The following is a 16,399-nucleotide window of genomic DNA, read 5'->3' as shown; positions in this document are numbered from 1 at the left end:
CAAGATTCAGATTAATCCTCTTCTGGGCATGCTTAGGTGGGGACAGCCCTACAGGTCAAGCAATTACTGCTGAACAGGTGGTCTGTACCTACTCCTTGTAGGAACATATCTAGCCCATAGTCTGAGTACCTCTTTGCAGCAGCAAAGCTTATGGCCTCTTGAAAAATATAAAAATCAAGCCTCAGTTGCTATCCTGAATGCAACCCCACAGACAGGGAGAATAACGTAAGTATTTGTACCCAAATCTTAAGTTCACATCTGACTACAGAGACAGTGCCCCTGCGGTAATACTTCTGCCTTTCATTCACTGGTTTTCTCCGGACTCTCTATCTAGAGCAGAAGATGTATTAAGAGTAAGAAGCACAAATACGGCCAGGTGATCACAATCAGAGGAGAGATGTAGGAATGAACTTAGAAGGCTGACTATGGTAATGATTTCTGTTTTCACTGTCCCACAGGGCAGACTTTCTGTTTGTGTCTGTATCCAGCTGCCGATTCAGAACAGTAGTGAAAGCACTAAAAATTACGGTAGGTTACTGTAGTTACAATGGGCATAATTTGATATTTCAATATATTCTTAAAATAAATATTCCACCTCCAGTGAAGGAATATTAAAGGGAAAGCTCTGTAAATATCAGCTATGCTGTTAATGAGACCATCAAAAGCCAGCAAACAGAGGTAAGTCAGTATGGCACCCACCACATCCCTCCATCCTTCCTGTTGGCCGTTTGAGGTGTAAACAAGTAAGTGTTTGCCAAAGGATTTCTGCATTAGAAAAGCATAGTGTGCCAAAATTCAGAGCTGCTCCACTAAAGTCCATGTAAGTAGGCTGGAAAGACTCAAGCTGCTGAGAAACCTGTCTTTCTCCATGTATGGTACTTCTCCCGCTCACAGCATGAAAATGAATTACACACTAATGAAAGAATTTGCTGCCCAAAAGACACTGTTGGCACTGGCCTGAACTGTACTATATCCCATAAAGTGCAGACAGATCCTTCAAGGAAAATAAATTAGTTTTCCCTCTGTATTTCTCCTGTCCTGCAATACCATATGGCAAACTCATTAACAAAGGAACCTGAAGAATTGAAATGATGACCGCAAAGGTTCACTCCAGCTACCCACCCTTCAATCACTTTTCCTTCTCAGGAATAAAGAATGCTGTTTAAAAACTCTGTAAAAAAAGCAGGTTCAGGCCTTAGGGATTTTGAAGAGAGGGGGAGCAGCACTTTCAAGCACACCAATAAACTGGCACTAGACGTGCCTGAGCTCAACTAGGACGTTTTCTTATGGCCTTCTGAATCAACACTGGGTAATACAGATAAGCTGAGACTCCACTAGACATTCCACTGGACCATGTAACAATCTAGCAAAAAAGGGTTATAAACTTACTGTTCTTGGAGCTTTCACCTCTGAACTAGAAAAAGAATCAGCAAATACATTCTGTATTGGAACGGGATCTTCAAGGTGATCTCATAGGTCTTTTCCACCTCCTGTTTTCATGGCATTGTATCTTCATTACAAGTATACCTCTAATTTTAAGTACAAGTCATTGCAGACAAATGACTCAAGTGAGTCATGTAGGTGTGTTGGATGAGATTCTTCTGTCACTTGCTAGCAAAAGTTAGAAATTAACATTCCTGCAGTTAGTGTAGGACCAGGCTTGCTGCTGACCAAATTCTATTAAGATGAGCATGCAACAGTACAATAATTGTTTTCATTATGTTGAATGGAGATGAAAAATGAGAACAGAAGTGTATGAACTAAAAGCAGAAAAATCTTTTGATAGCACACTATTAACTGCTCTGTCACAGATTCTGTAACAGCACATGTAGACTGATGTGTTTCAGTATAAAAAGGCATTTAGTTTACACAAAATAATGCTTCCAAGGGAACAGGAGATCCATATACTGAGAACACAGCAAGCAGCTCTAGCTATGAGCCTATTAAACATTAACCTCCACAAGTCTGCTCAATACAGGCTGTGGCAAGAGATCTTATTTACACTGGGCAGAGTGCACACAAGTACATTTTTGTGGTACTCTAACAAAAAAATCATATTTACAGTTTATTCCAACACTTGCAAATCTTCTGTTGCCTCCCTATTGTCCTCCAATCCATGCTGGTTTTTACAAGGCAATCATTAGCACAAGATTATACCACTCCTCCTACAAACTGGCTGTTTTCTCTAACTTTATAGCGTATCTTTACGTTAATTAAGACACGGGGAAGAACTCACCACCATTAAAAGACTTGGCTGAAAGACAAAAGCTACTAGAAGATACCAGGCAGGCCTAACAGTCACATTTTCAGGCTGTCTAGGTTCCTAGGCTACTTGGAAAACTTACAACAAACAAAGCAAAACCAGAACCTTAAACACAGTTCAAGCTGAGAATCTGCTGTTGTCAATGTTTTATTCTTACATATTACTTCTGAAGGACTGACAGTCTGTTTGATGTTACCCTTTAACATCCAGAAAGCAGAAAGAATATGTGCTCATTTCCAGTAATATGTCATGCTTCAGTAACTAAGCATATTTTGGAATATATTTTGTTTTTTAAACATCTGTCAACATGCATCTCAAAAAAATTAAGCCATTTAAGATATTTTTGACTATAGTTATACTGATTCATAACTCCACTAGCAGAGATTAAATATTTATACATCTTCAGAAATCTGACCCTGGTGCTTTCAGAACAGTCTCTGATATTGGGATTGAAACAATAAACATAAGTTGTAAACTTCAAATACGAGTATTTAAAGTCAGGCACATTCCACATGAAGTCCTAAAACCATCAAAATTTAGTCAAGTCACATTTGCAAAGACTTAAAGGGCAGATAGCTGTTTCTGATAAGAAAGATTATGCAATTATACCAACTTCTGTACTTGCACAAAAAATTAATTTTATCATGTAATTTCCTATATGCATTTCTGTGCATCTCTGAATTACTGAAGCTTGAGATTCTTTGAGATATGTATTTATTAATTTTTAGTGTTGCTTGTGAAATTTGTGACACTATGGGGTGAAATCTGTTGTGCTATAAAGCCTAATTTCCTTTAAAACCAATAACATGGCTACTGTACAGCTCAGATAAATGAACTTGAAGCCATAAAATGACTAGCATGGATCCCATGCAGAAGTACTACCTGATCATCACTCTTCTAAACCATTACGGACCTCCAGAGAATGTTGTGAGGAATAAGTCTTATCAGCAATTGCATACTTTCCATTCTCATATGAAGAAAAGAACCTCCAGTACCGCATACTGGATACAAAACAAACTCAAGCTTTGTTTTGCTCAACTGCACGTGCTCAACGATCAGTGTAACCTAACTGTTTACATCTGAAAAATTACCCAAGTCCTGCTTACTGTTAATAGTTGCCAGTGACCACCCCTCCATCCCACTCCCCAAAAAGACACTCCCATCTGGAAAAACTGCCGCCTCGCACCTATAAACTCTGAATGATGCAGCAAGTCTCTCCAAAACCTGCCCAAACTAGCGCACCTGCTCATCATGGCATCAAGTTCCACCATCAAGCTCCACTACTGTTACTAAGGGAAATTTCTACTATCGAGTACTTGGGTGAAAGTAAATAATCAGCCTCTGTACAGAACACTGTCAAACCCCAGGTTTTGAACCCAGTTTCTTTAACGATTTCTGAGCAAGAACTGAGAAAATCATGGAGAAAGCCAGAGACTATTTGTTTAATTTCCTAACTTGATATGCAATATTTATTGGCAAATGGTCCAGAGTCAGAAGTATGTCAGCATAAAGCAAAGCTTCTAGTCATCTCCTGTGAATGTAGCAAATTTGGAGACTTTCAGATCTTCCTAATCTTACACTATAATAGTAACTTCCATTGGCCCATTCTAAATCATGGATTGTTATTTTCCATGAGATGTACTACCATTGTACAAAAACTCCTAAATACTTTATATCACTCACACAGCTCACCAAGTCTGTAACTCTCTCAGGCATGGCCTAAGACCATCTTTTAGCTCTGGATTAACATAGCAGTGCTTCCTGACCCTCAAATAAGATTCTTCGGTAAGACTGCTACAAACGCTAATAACGATCAAAACCCACTACAGAGCACAGCTGATTTGTCCATACCCCCCAAACCAGAAAAGAACTCACTTCATTCAAATCCCAGCCCAGCGTTCTTATGCCTAGATTGGATGAATTATACTGACCCAAGGAACAGGTCCTCTTCCTTAGGAAGCCTATTCTGTTGGTAAAGGAATTTTGCTCTCTCTGGTAGATTCTTTGCAAGTCATACAAAACACAGATTTTGCAATGCATGAGACTCCACCTCAATAAAGGCTTTAAACCAATTAATTACGGAGACCTCAATGACTACGAAAGATTAAAATATCCTTTCAAGACAAGAAGTGCTGATGCTAATAAAGACAGCTGGTTGAGTACTCTAGCTCCTAGCTTCCTCCCACATGAATGAAGAAACACAACAGGTCAAGGTCATCCTTAAAGGAGAGACTAAATCACGAGCAGGGTACTTAGCAATGTCTCTTACCCAGTTACTCCTCCTGCACTTATGTATCTCTTTGGACAGACAGACTGACCGGGATTATTGGTGGAAGGGTGAGAGTGTTCAATTACATATTTACTTTCCATTACGTACTTGAATTAATTTTAGGGAGATGACTAACATCAGCAGAAAAGACCGACAAAAACTAGCACAAAAAGACCTCATCTCCCACATGCTGTATAGTTAGCACTACTGACTCTAGATGAGAAGCCTGCCAAATTTTTGGTAAATTTTAATGGAATGAGAAAAAACTTGCTACAGCACTTCAGCTTTAGTTATTTATTATGCTACTGTACTGGTTCTTTTATCCATTGCCATTATTAAGTAAGAGAAATTCATACAGCATACTTGCATCTTGCACTGTTACCTGGCTGGGATGCAAAGTTCAAACTGAACAGAATACTACCCTTGCTTTTATTCTTTTCAACAAATTGTTGAATGGGCATAAAAATTGCTATGTTTCAGCCTCAGTCAACTGTAGTCCCAGAGATACTGAACTGCACAGTGAATCTACAGTCTTTTGTATTTGCAGCACACTAGCACACTGTAATACACAAGTTTAAATGCATCTGATTACAACTGCCCCGGGAAGGAATTAGGAAAAACAAGAGTAAGTAAAAACAATGGTTATACACTGTGCTCTATTTTAATGATAGAGATAAACTTATTTGTTGATAATTTGATATTCCAAGACATCTTTATAATAATCTCATTAGTACTGCTGTGCTCAACCTCTCTTTCCTACTTGTTTCAGTAATTAATCGCTTTTTGGCCTCACAAACTGCATAATCAGAGGAAACTGGCCTGTGGGATTTTCAGTTCAAGTTTTAAATGCTGGTAGAAAGCACCAGATCTATTTTTTTTTCCTGTTAATACCTAGAAGAGGACGTTAATTAAAAGAAATTCAAGCCTTATCAGTGTGAAGCTTTTTCTTAACTAAAGTAGAGACCAGGGTTTGTTTTTTTTTTACAGAAACAAGGAGTCAGATTTCCTTCTGATATAAATAAGGTGCAGCTCTAAACTTCACCAAAGAGTCATCCAATTTACTGCACCAAAGTATGTGCCCCAAAAGAGAAGAGCTATTACACGATTGTTTGCTCACTGACTCTAACTCTATGCAGGGGCTTTGACAGAAAAAACAGTTGTCAGTGCAGTGATTAAGGCTGCAAACGTCAGTACTAATTTTTCATTAGGGAAAAAAACCAAACATAGTAGCTTGTAGGGAGGATATGACAGAGACATACAGAGTCATGGGTGGTGGAAAGAAGATGGACTGTTCACCGTCTACTTCAGCTGAAAATAAAAACAAGACATCACCAAATATACAAATAACAGCAAGACCAGGAAAGCCTCTGATAATAGTCACGAATTGGTAGAGCCTTCCTTGAAGGAAACACCTTGCTGTCCTGTTTTTACTTCTCCGCGGATATCTGCTTATGACCAGCATGGGAGGCAGGACACTAGGCTAGATGGATCCCAAGTCTGAGCCAGTACAGCCACTCTTATGTAGGATGAGCAACCATTAAGAGGATTATCCAGTGAATTCAGTGCTGTGAATGAATGCAGAAATGATGCATTAGCTGATTGCACTGGGGTAGCCTGCAACAGCTGCCTCCTTACTGGGTCAGCAGCTGTACACCACAGAGGAAGGAATATTCTGTTTCTCTCAGCAGCACCCCACGTAACAGTGCAATGCAGCCTTTGCTTCAGATAGGTGTCAGCAGGGCCACACCTGTGATTTTTCCCTACGCTACAACACAAGCACACAACAGTGTTGTCCATGGAGCAGTGCAGAAGAAACAATGAATTTCAGAGTTCTTGGTTCTCCCTTCATTTGATGTTGAAGCAATGAATACTAACCAAACCAATGCTGTCCCCCGCACAATGTTCCCTGGAGCACAGAAGCGCAGATGTGACATGCAGCAGGGCTGTCAAGGGTGCCAATGCAAAAGCAAAAGGGCCAGAGCAATTACAGAGCTGCTCTTCCTCCTACTCACAAGGTGAAGAAAATATGGAATCTTTTCCCCTCTGTCATCATGCAAAATAGCTTGTGGCTGATTAAGGCTCCATAAGACATCTGAAGTATCAAATAATCTCTATTTTTAAGACTAAAATTGTGTAGCCGATGGCATGGTGATTTTCAAAGGCATTTTATAATTCACATCATCACAGGTATTTTCATTAATATTAACTGGATGGAATAACTATTTTGTATTCAGATATCAGTTCATGGAGTCATCATTCAGTGGGGCACAGATGCCTTAAGGAAAAATACAGACTATGATTTAACATGAACAGTGATTAAAAAAACCCCACCATTTCTCTTTGCAATGTAGTAGGTATCCTTTCCATCTTGTACACAGAAAGTGGTGAAAACATCCTTGTTAGAAGGGGGAACAACTTTAGCAAAGCTGTTAAACATTCTCTTATCTAAACAACCCATGTAACAAAGCCTGAAACGTAGTTTCTTGGTTGCTATTGGCATATAGGAAGAAGAGTAAAGCTGACTCTGTATCTATCTGCTGTTCTACCATGCTACCATTTACACTATACTTTAATAACCAGAATTCAGCAGAGCTGTTTCACACAGAATTAATAAAAAGCAAAATCTCAGTTTGCAAAAACCGCATCGCTGCTTTTCAATACGAAACCAATATCCTATTCAGTTCCCCTTTCATTTCCTTTTGTTCTCCCAAGACTATTTATATATATGACCTTTTACCTGAGACCATATCTCTTAATAAACAGCCAAAGGTTACTCTGTTTCCCTTCAGTACAACCGTAACCCACTGCAATTATTGCCACGAAACGCGTACAAAGGTCATGAATTGTGATACGAAAGCAAGACAGAGATGTGGAAATCCATTATTTTTAGAGAGGACTCCAATATAGAAAAGGAAATGACAAACATAGTAATAATCCCATGATACACCTCAATGCTGGCAACTACATCTGTGGAATATTATGGTATTTTCCAGGAGGAAGAGAAAAATGTGTATCCAGTCGTCCAGGAGGACTGGTTACTGAATGCTGCAAAAAGTTAAACTGGTAATGCTGGGATCAAATATAATTCCAGAACTCGTAAAAGGCTATAAAGACTTCACTGAGCGAAAACATTAATCTCCCTTGCTCATCCCCACATTTTGTAAGCACCCATCATATATAGCTGGCAGGGTTAAGGTGTCATGCAAAAGGTTAAGGATCACAATTCAGCTTGTTATGGCTGAGGTACAAATAAGGAGCCTGCAGCAGAATTTAAGATTAAAAAAACAAATCAAACATTTACAAAGTGACACAACAACATTGCTCTCTTGCTGGGTGTACCGTCTGTGTGTCTGTGCCTGTGTGCGTGTCTGTGTGCGTGTTTTTTCAATAACAACAGACCTAAGATCAGTTCCAGGGGAACATTTTATTCTCCCTTGCAATTTTGAAAACCAAACTCTGATTTATCTATTTACTGCAATTTTTTCATACATAGAAAAAGTATGATGTCAAAGAAAAACATGACCTAGCTATGGAAGAAACCCAGGCTCTCCAGACCTGCATCTCATGTTAGTTGCTTAAACTCAGTCTTAGAAAAGCTAAACTGCATTTCTAATCTAAAAATCAAATACTCACAAGGAAAAAAAGGTTTTCACACACGGAATTCAGCAACATTACTTTTAAAAAGAACATCTGATGTTGCAGTAAATTATGGAGTCCTAAGTACCTCTATATTGTTCTAGTTACTATTGTAAGATTTCCAGCATACAGACAGAGAACAGACCCCTTTCTTAACAGTGAAGGTGAGATGTTCACTGCTGGCAATTAAGGTCAAATGCTGCTGGGATCTGCTGGACAGATCAGATTTTCAAGAGCATACATGTTCAGGCACATAAAGACCGTCCGGCCCCTTGTGTCCCTTGCATCACACACCCCTGTTGCTCTTGGACTGCCCTGAGCCCTGATTATTACAAGTAAGTTTTGGGGCACCAGAAACCCTGCAAAGCAGTGGATGTTACAGGCGCACCAGGGTGTACCAACCAGCTTCTCTGGGAGAAGCTGTGATCTTCCTAGTACTCAAAGGAGGGCTCTTCAAAAACACGTAGGACTTACACTGAAGTCAATGAGCATTTCACTACTCGTACAACGGGAAAAAGAATTAATTCAGCACTGAGCCCTTCTGAAGCGCCCACCTTGAAAGTACTACAGATGAAGCTAATGGCAGAGGTCAGAGAGAATTAAACCCCCAAAGGCTGAAAAATGTCTTACACTTCTTCACTTTGGATCAGTTCTGCCTGCCTGCAATACGTCCTTGTTACAAAGACAGCAATGACTGCTGATTCATACAGAGGGAATTACGCTGATTATTTTGTGTAACGTGATTAACTGACTGACTAATTAATGAGAAACAGAATAAACACTGGAGAATCTCAACAGGAGGAACCGTGAGATTTGCCTTAGTAGAAAAATTAGTAGAAAAATTCTCATCTTCCTCCTAACCTCCTTTTTTTCCCCATGGGAATGGCAAGGATGCTCAGAAACAGCTGGTTACAGCAGGGGCTCACATGCTTATTTTACTGTCCTTTGTTTCTTGGTGCTGACTTCCAATACCTTCCTTTTGAAGGATGTTGTACTGACTGACGTGGACTGCTCCCAAGTGCTAAATCATGATAATCATGATGTCAAGCTCCCCCCACCCCCCCAACAAACAATGAAGGAAAAGCATTTCAAGTAAAACATGTGCAAATACAGACTGGGACACGCATACACATATGGATTTTATTTACATTTTGGCTATGTGGTATTACCATGGGGCAATGATAATATCACTGGGCATTTGTTTAAAGTAAAAAATGTGCAAGAGTAAAAGCAAAGTTCCTAAGCATCTCAACTGCAAAATTTGCCAGCTGGGTTCAAAAAAATAGTATACTGGAAATACAGACAGCAGGATAGAAAGAGACATTTGTTACATGCCCTATTCCCTTTAAATTTGCTAAATCTTAGCAATTTTATTCTCGTAATGTGTTAAAATAAAAATATTGTTGGTGAAATTCTAGCTAAAGAAATATCAGCATAATCATTTATTACTTTGTAGAGTTTAGTAACACCACAAGCGACAGATTTATAATCTTGTGAATGATTTAATGAACTTCAAGAGCAGAAACATTCCGTTTTAATAATACATATATGGAGTTGTCAAAAACAGCACAGCTAGAAGCACTGGAAAGCTATTTCAAAATTACACAAGGAATTGTTTGGTGATCATCTGATTTTTTGCTTGCCTTTCTGAATCACAGCCTAAGCATAACCATCCTCCTCACGTCAGACTGAATCTGCTATAGGTGAAGGGTTTAGAGGCTTATAAACTTTCCCCTACAAATCTCATATTGCTCATTTCCTGTCAGCTCCTATCTTAAAATGTCATTCTGGCTGAATCACTATATACCCTTACTATAAACATGCCCATCTGCTCGCTGGTGGACAACCGCAAAGTGAATTCTAGCTGAAGAAATACTGAACAGAAAACCGGAGACAGACTTCCACAGGTGCTCCTTCTCCTCATACACTTTCCACTCATATTGACATCTCCCACTTGAACCAACACCTACCCTTGGCGGCTCCCCAGACCAAGCAGGAGAAAACTGGTGCGACTTGCCCAAATAAGGGGATACTGAATGAAATGAAAATGTTTGTTGAGACCTTCAGAAAGGATTTTCAAAGGAGATCAGTTCCCACTGCCTCCTGATGGGACAGAATTAATCCAGTACTGAAAGCTGACCATTAACACAATGCTAAAATGGTCCCAGACACAAAGGTATAAAGAAAACTATCTATACCCTGCAGGCTTAGCCAGGGCAGCGTAACATGGATTAGAAGGGGACGCCTTTTTTCCTGACGTAAATAAGGGATTGCTCTTGTGTCTGCTGAATGTATAACCATGGGGCTAGAGTACTGAGGTGGCAAGAAAGGGTGACTTATGAAGGGGGAGCCCACTCAGCCATGGAGTTGGTGAGTTTTCAGCAGTTTCTCTTGGATCTTGTCAAGGGAATAGATCCTCATGCTAAGGTATTTAAGTGAAAGCAGCTGAGGAAGGGAAAGAAACACTTATTAGTGAAGACCTTGCTTTACTCATTTGGGGAAATAATCTGAAACACCACGGCTTTCAGTGGAGATGCAGCTTTACAACTGACTGCAAAAGGAGCAAAGTGAAGACAAGACAGAGAACTTTTTGGCCACCTTACCTTTCCTACCTCTCCTCAGGGATGAAAGGCTCAAATCCTACCAAGGGCTGAATGATCTGGTCTGAGTGTTCAACTGGAAGCACCAAGCAAGCACTCCACATTAAAACAGTGCTGCCAAAGTCCGCTGGAGTACTCTCCTTGACATAAAATACACACTTAGGGGCTCGCCTGGCTGTGTTGTGCACCTCACACTTTGCACACATGAAGCACCAACAGATGCAGCTACGTGCAGCGGATTGCTTGCCTCTTTAGAAATCAAACAGCAGGCTTGCAGAACACAGTGCAGGCACTTCTACTGCCATTTAAAGCACAAAGAACAATTTTGCCAACTAATCCTCCCAATTGAAGTGGCAGCTTTTGTTAGAAGACTGGGAACAAACAGGATAAAAATGCAAGAAGTTAATTGCATCTAAAAGGGTTGTTTTGAAACTAGTAGTTTCTTCAAAACTCAGCAAGAGACCAGTTTCTGTGGCTCTTCAGGGAGTGTAATCTGCCTGTTCAGAGGTCATCAGAATGCACCTACATTATATTCACAGTGTTGAAATTGCACATTTATAATTTTACAGGACTCAGAAACTTTGGTTTTTAATTTAATTTTAATGTTATAATTTGAATTTTATAACTGGACTTGCTTTCTCTTCTGCACCAGCTGAACAGGGCTATGTATTCTTCCCCCATTGGGGGGGTAGAAAGGGAAAAGCCTTTGGCATTCCTGTCCCAAATATGTAATCAAGCCAGGAACAGCATTGCATCCTCATCATGCCAGTGCTTGTGTTTCAGTGCAAACATTTATGTGCTCTGAGCTGACTGGTTCGCAAAACTAGAAGTGCTCTGTCAAGAAGGCATTAGAGGGAAAATGTGAAAAAAATAGAAAAAAAAAGGTCTTGTAGCCCTGCATGACTAGGTGATAGGTTGTATGTTTTATCTGAAGACAATATTGAGGTACATCATGCTACTAAAGATGACATGTTTCACCTGAAGCCAGTGGAAGGGGTAATTCCAGAAATCTCCCAAGAGTGAGTCTCATAATAGTTTGCCTTGCCACTTGAACTAAATAAAAATCCTCTTCACTGCCTATCTTTGATCATCAGAGAAGCCTAATCACTGTTATTTAAAGGTACCATTTCATTATAGTTGTTACAATACACCACTGGCTACCTATACAATGTAGGAGTATCCACAGCCGCAGTTTGAACAGCACTTTAAGATCTTTGGAAACGAAAGGTCCTTGTTCAAAATTACTATTTTTGTTGTTACTGTAGGTTTTGTAAACCTGTTTATTTAAGAAGATGATAAAATTTGCGATACTGCAACTCAAGACCAACTAATCTTTCATTACATGAGTTATCACTTAGTTAAAAAAAAATAAAATTAAAAAAAAAAAATCTATTAGGATCATTGCTATACACACCAGGAATTCTGTTCCAAAGCAAAACATAAACAACATTTGATTAGAATACCTTGACACTTATAATGTGATAAACGCACAGCAGTGCAGCTATACTGTCAGAGAATTAATTGTTCACACATAACACTGCCCAATCAAAAAATAGCTATTTATGATGCTCAAAATCTGAACACAGAGCAGATAGCTAATCAGAACACTCAACCCATTTTTCTACCCATTTCTCTCTAACTAGCAGAGCTTATTGATCAACAGACTGAGACTCCTCCAGATCTTCACTGGGTTAGGAAATTAAACTGAAGCTTGGATAAAAGTTTTAGGGGTTGTAATAATAGCTGGCTGCAAATGAGACCTGTAAACGCCAGCAAACCTCAACTTATTTTGGAATTAAAAAAAAAAAAATCAAAAAAATCAAACCTTGTAATTCTTTCAGGGGAAGGAGTTTCCAAAAATGTATTTCTGAAGAAAGTACATGTTATACTTCCACCTGCTGGCCACCTGCCTGGAAGATCATATGGATCTCATTCTACTAGGTGGAGTGTGAAACTAATGAAGTCCTTTCAAGCAAGGCATCAGGAACCTGACAGTTCAGTTTTCCATTGAAACAAAAACTATTCTAAGATAGATTTTCTATCTTGTGAAAATTGCACTTTTTTAACATAGAGGTTTCCAAAGAAACCCCCCCCCACCATTTCTAACTATAATCCTACCATATGCCTGAGTGATGAGCAAGAGGAGGCTTTAAAGTGCTGGGAACAAAGCGGGGACTGGAATGCATCTTGCAGAGATTTCCAGCTCCCTTACTTTCTGAATTATGATCCACTGAGAAAGCAAGCTAAGAAATCCCTCTATCTGGCACAACTTGTCTTTCCCAATGACTGAGCAATCTTGAAGAAGTATAACTGGGGTAAAGATGATCCTGTGCCTCCTGAGTGCACATATGCAGTGAGCTGTCTCAAGAACGACCCAAGACTGCAGGAAGAAACAATATTCTTGCAATACCTTTAGACACTAACTAAAGACAGATTCCTGTTTTTCCAGTTGAGATTTCAGCACCAAAGAGTGTGCCTGAAGCCATGAAAAAGAGATAAGAAAAAGCAGGGCTAATTTTGTAATGCAGTAAGCTAGAAAGGCATACTAGAGCACTGAGAGAAGTGCATTGTTCGATGCTGTACTTTTTGATGTCTTTCCCTAATTTTTTTAAACCACTGCATCAGAAGTTTCACACTTACAGACGCTCTTCCCAAACTCTTAATTGAGAAACACCCGGATCAGCACTGATTGCTTTCACCACATCATGAGGTTAAACTCTTAATTGAGAAACACCCGGATCAGCACTGATTGCTTTCACCACATCATGAGGTTAATCTCTTAACACAATGTAAAAACATAATTTCTTCCTGTAAGTACCTCTAACCCCATTTGGGGAACCTTACCTTTGGGTAAGGCTAACAGCAGCATTCCAACCAAAAGGAGGCATTAATACTTGTTTAGAAAAAGTGTCTCAATAAGTCCTAGACCCAAACTATACACCCAGGAGAACATATAAGGCAGGTCACATTACCACAAGCACTGTACTAACCTAGAGGAATAGTTATCTCCACATTCAAGAACATAAAAGAAAGGATAGCAAAGAAATACAGGCTGTGGAAGGGCTACAGCAAGTGTGCACAGTGACTGGAGGTGATGGAAGGCCATATATCAAGAGTGCTGGAGGTTTTGCACCTCACTACAGACTGTCAGCCTCTTCTCTGGTGTGGGAAGGAAGGGCTATCAAATTTGAGTACAAGAAGAATAGCGGGACAGGGCTGTGGGAATTTGGGAGAAGACACAAACATGGAAAAGTGAGAAAAGACAGAGAGTGAAGGCAATCACAGGAAAGGTAGCAGTGTAGTGACTCAGGGTGAAACACTGGCAATACGGCGAGTGATTTGGGGAAGGGGATGACAGAAATACCCCAGAAGGAAGTGAGCGAGGTCATCTAAATCTCCCCTCCTCACTCTCTTTCGGCTCACAATGTAAAAGCTAAAAAAGCAGTTTAGATAAATGCAGCTGAGTTTGGTAAAGGGCACATCCTCATTTTCTCCCCTTTCCTTGCTGTCTGCTCCCCCATTCCACCATGGTTCATACTTGAATGCAACACCCTTAAAATCAACAGGGCCTCAGTTTATGAGAGTGTTGTCCTGAGCATCCTACATTTTTCACTCCTTCCAACAGGATTACTTGGCAAATCTCTCTCCAGCCACCTGCAGATACAAATTCATCAATGGCTTTTCAAGAAGCAGTAACTCTGCTTACAAACAGGTTGCTATTTTCTGGACACTGTGACCCAGGTCACGCCAAATAATTCTCTGAGGCATTTTCTCTTTTATGACACTGATCAGCTAGCTCCTACTGTATGTAACAGTTCACACATTAGCAAACTGACAATCACTTTTTTCTACTGAATCTCATTTATTACCACTTGCTTTTCTCTTTGAGTGCATCATCTGTAATTTATTATACACATTGGCTAGTGTAGGGGATATCTGCTAGGATACAATAAAAGTAGCCTTCAGGAACGGTATAAAGCATTCTTTCAAAGAGCCACCTGACAAACTTCAACAAGCACTTCTTATGTAACTTTGCTACATGAAGTTAGATGCTTGTATTTCTTGTGTTTTGAGTATTTGTCTTGGTTAAGCTAGAAAACTTCCCACCCAAATCAGAAGGACAAGGAACAAGGTCAAATTTTTGCAGCTGACTGCCAGTAGAATTTGGAAGCTATCAACAAGATCCAAAGATATAATTAGAATGTAAGCCCTTCTCTTTAGGCATGGCTCACTCCTCTCAGGCAGTCACCTGTCTCCTGAGGCAGAGATAGGCAATATTTTTCATCTCACTTGGGTAACTATACCTTTCAGTCTATTTTGTTGGAGTAATTCCGGTTGTCACCATGTACTTTGATAGCTCAGACGTCTGAACTGCTGTGGGAAATATCCCAGGTTTCCACCTTTGTGCACCTTAGAAGGCAAAGACTATCTCGACTTTTGCAACTGGCTGAGGCTTGAAGGAGGTGGAGACGTATCTGAAGCCCTTCTTCTGGGCTCTTGAAAGTACCGCATCTTTCTACAATTACATTCTTCTTAACCTGTTTTTGTTATTGAACTGACCATCAGCTGCTAAACATCACTCTCATCTGCCAGGCAGATCATTTCCATTACTCAGAAGTTACTGTGACTTCAGTAACATATATTAGGGAGGACACTGCAAGTCATCAGTCATTCTATCTCCTTCCACAGAAGGATTTTAGGTGAATGTTAGTAACAGCTAAAACACTAAACAGCTAAAAACTTCCTCACTAGTTCACCACATAAGAAAACAACCAAGCCTTCTGAAGGCAGCTGGGTCAGACTTGTACAGATTGCCCTGCAGTTCAGACTCAACAGACCCTCCTGCAATATGCTGCAAAGGCAGAGATGTTTTCTGCCAGTCAAGTGAAATCAGCTGAACTTGGGCTCACACCAAACTTCTTGTTCTGTCAAGGTCAAAGACACTATATTTTTGTAACTTATTTTCTGACAACTTCCATTCCAGCCAGTAAAGGCTATGGTGACTTTTCAGTGGACGCTTACAAAACCCTACCAAGGGAAAGCATGTAGTTCAACCCTCTCAAACTCAAGAGCACACCTAGAAAGCAAGTAATTATCTGCACAGCTAACACACAAAAGGAAATGAGGTGGTTGCAAACCATCCTCATGACCATTTTCTGCACAGACTTGAGGTTGCTTCCTGTAGTAGAGATGGCACAAGCCAGAACAACACATTTTTGGCTGCCCTACTTATTTTTGTTGACTTTTTCTGAACTTTAGAATCCTTTGGTGTTACACATATGCCCTCTTCCCACCGAAGATACAATAATTTAATTATATTGCTTTTCTTTAACAGCTCCCATGTACTTTCTTCAAATAGTAACTACTATTTAATGCTTCTCTTCAAGTGCACTCAGAAACGGCTGTTCTGAGCCAGAACACGATTTTTAAATTCAGGTATATGTTTGAAACAAGCCGACTTCAGAGTTGCAAAGGCTAGAGACCTCATACTGGCCTAAAGTATGAAAATTCATCATCACTGATGTATACTGTAAATGATCACCATGTCAGAAAGCTTGAATACTTCCTGAGTTATTCTGCCTTCTCATTTAAAAGCATTTAAATTTTAGTGAATATATTTCCTATATAAAT

General features: G+C 39.8%; 1 protein-coding gene across 1 annotated transcript in view; it reads right to left on the bottom strand.

The window, feature by feature from the left end:
- The window catches only part of FAM13A (family with sequence similarity 13 member A), a 131,886-nt gene that overhangs the window by 89,291 nt on the left and 26,196 nt on the right, over positions 1 to 16,399 (bottom strand). The window lies entirely within an intron of this gene.

Source organism: Leptosomus discolor, chromosome 4 (assembly GCF_034619465.1).
Source record: "Leptosomus discolor isolate bLepDis1 chromosome 4, bLepDis1.hap2, whole genome shotgun sequence".
In the NCBI taxonomy this organism is placed as follows: domain Eukaryota; kingdom Metazoa; phylum Chordata; class Aves; order Leptosomiformes; family Leptosomidae; genus Leptosomus; species Leptosomus discolor.
The sequence above is the reverse complement of the archived record's forward strand: the minus strand, read 5'-3'. Positions and strand labels throughout refer to the sequence as shown.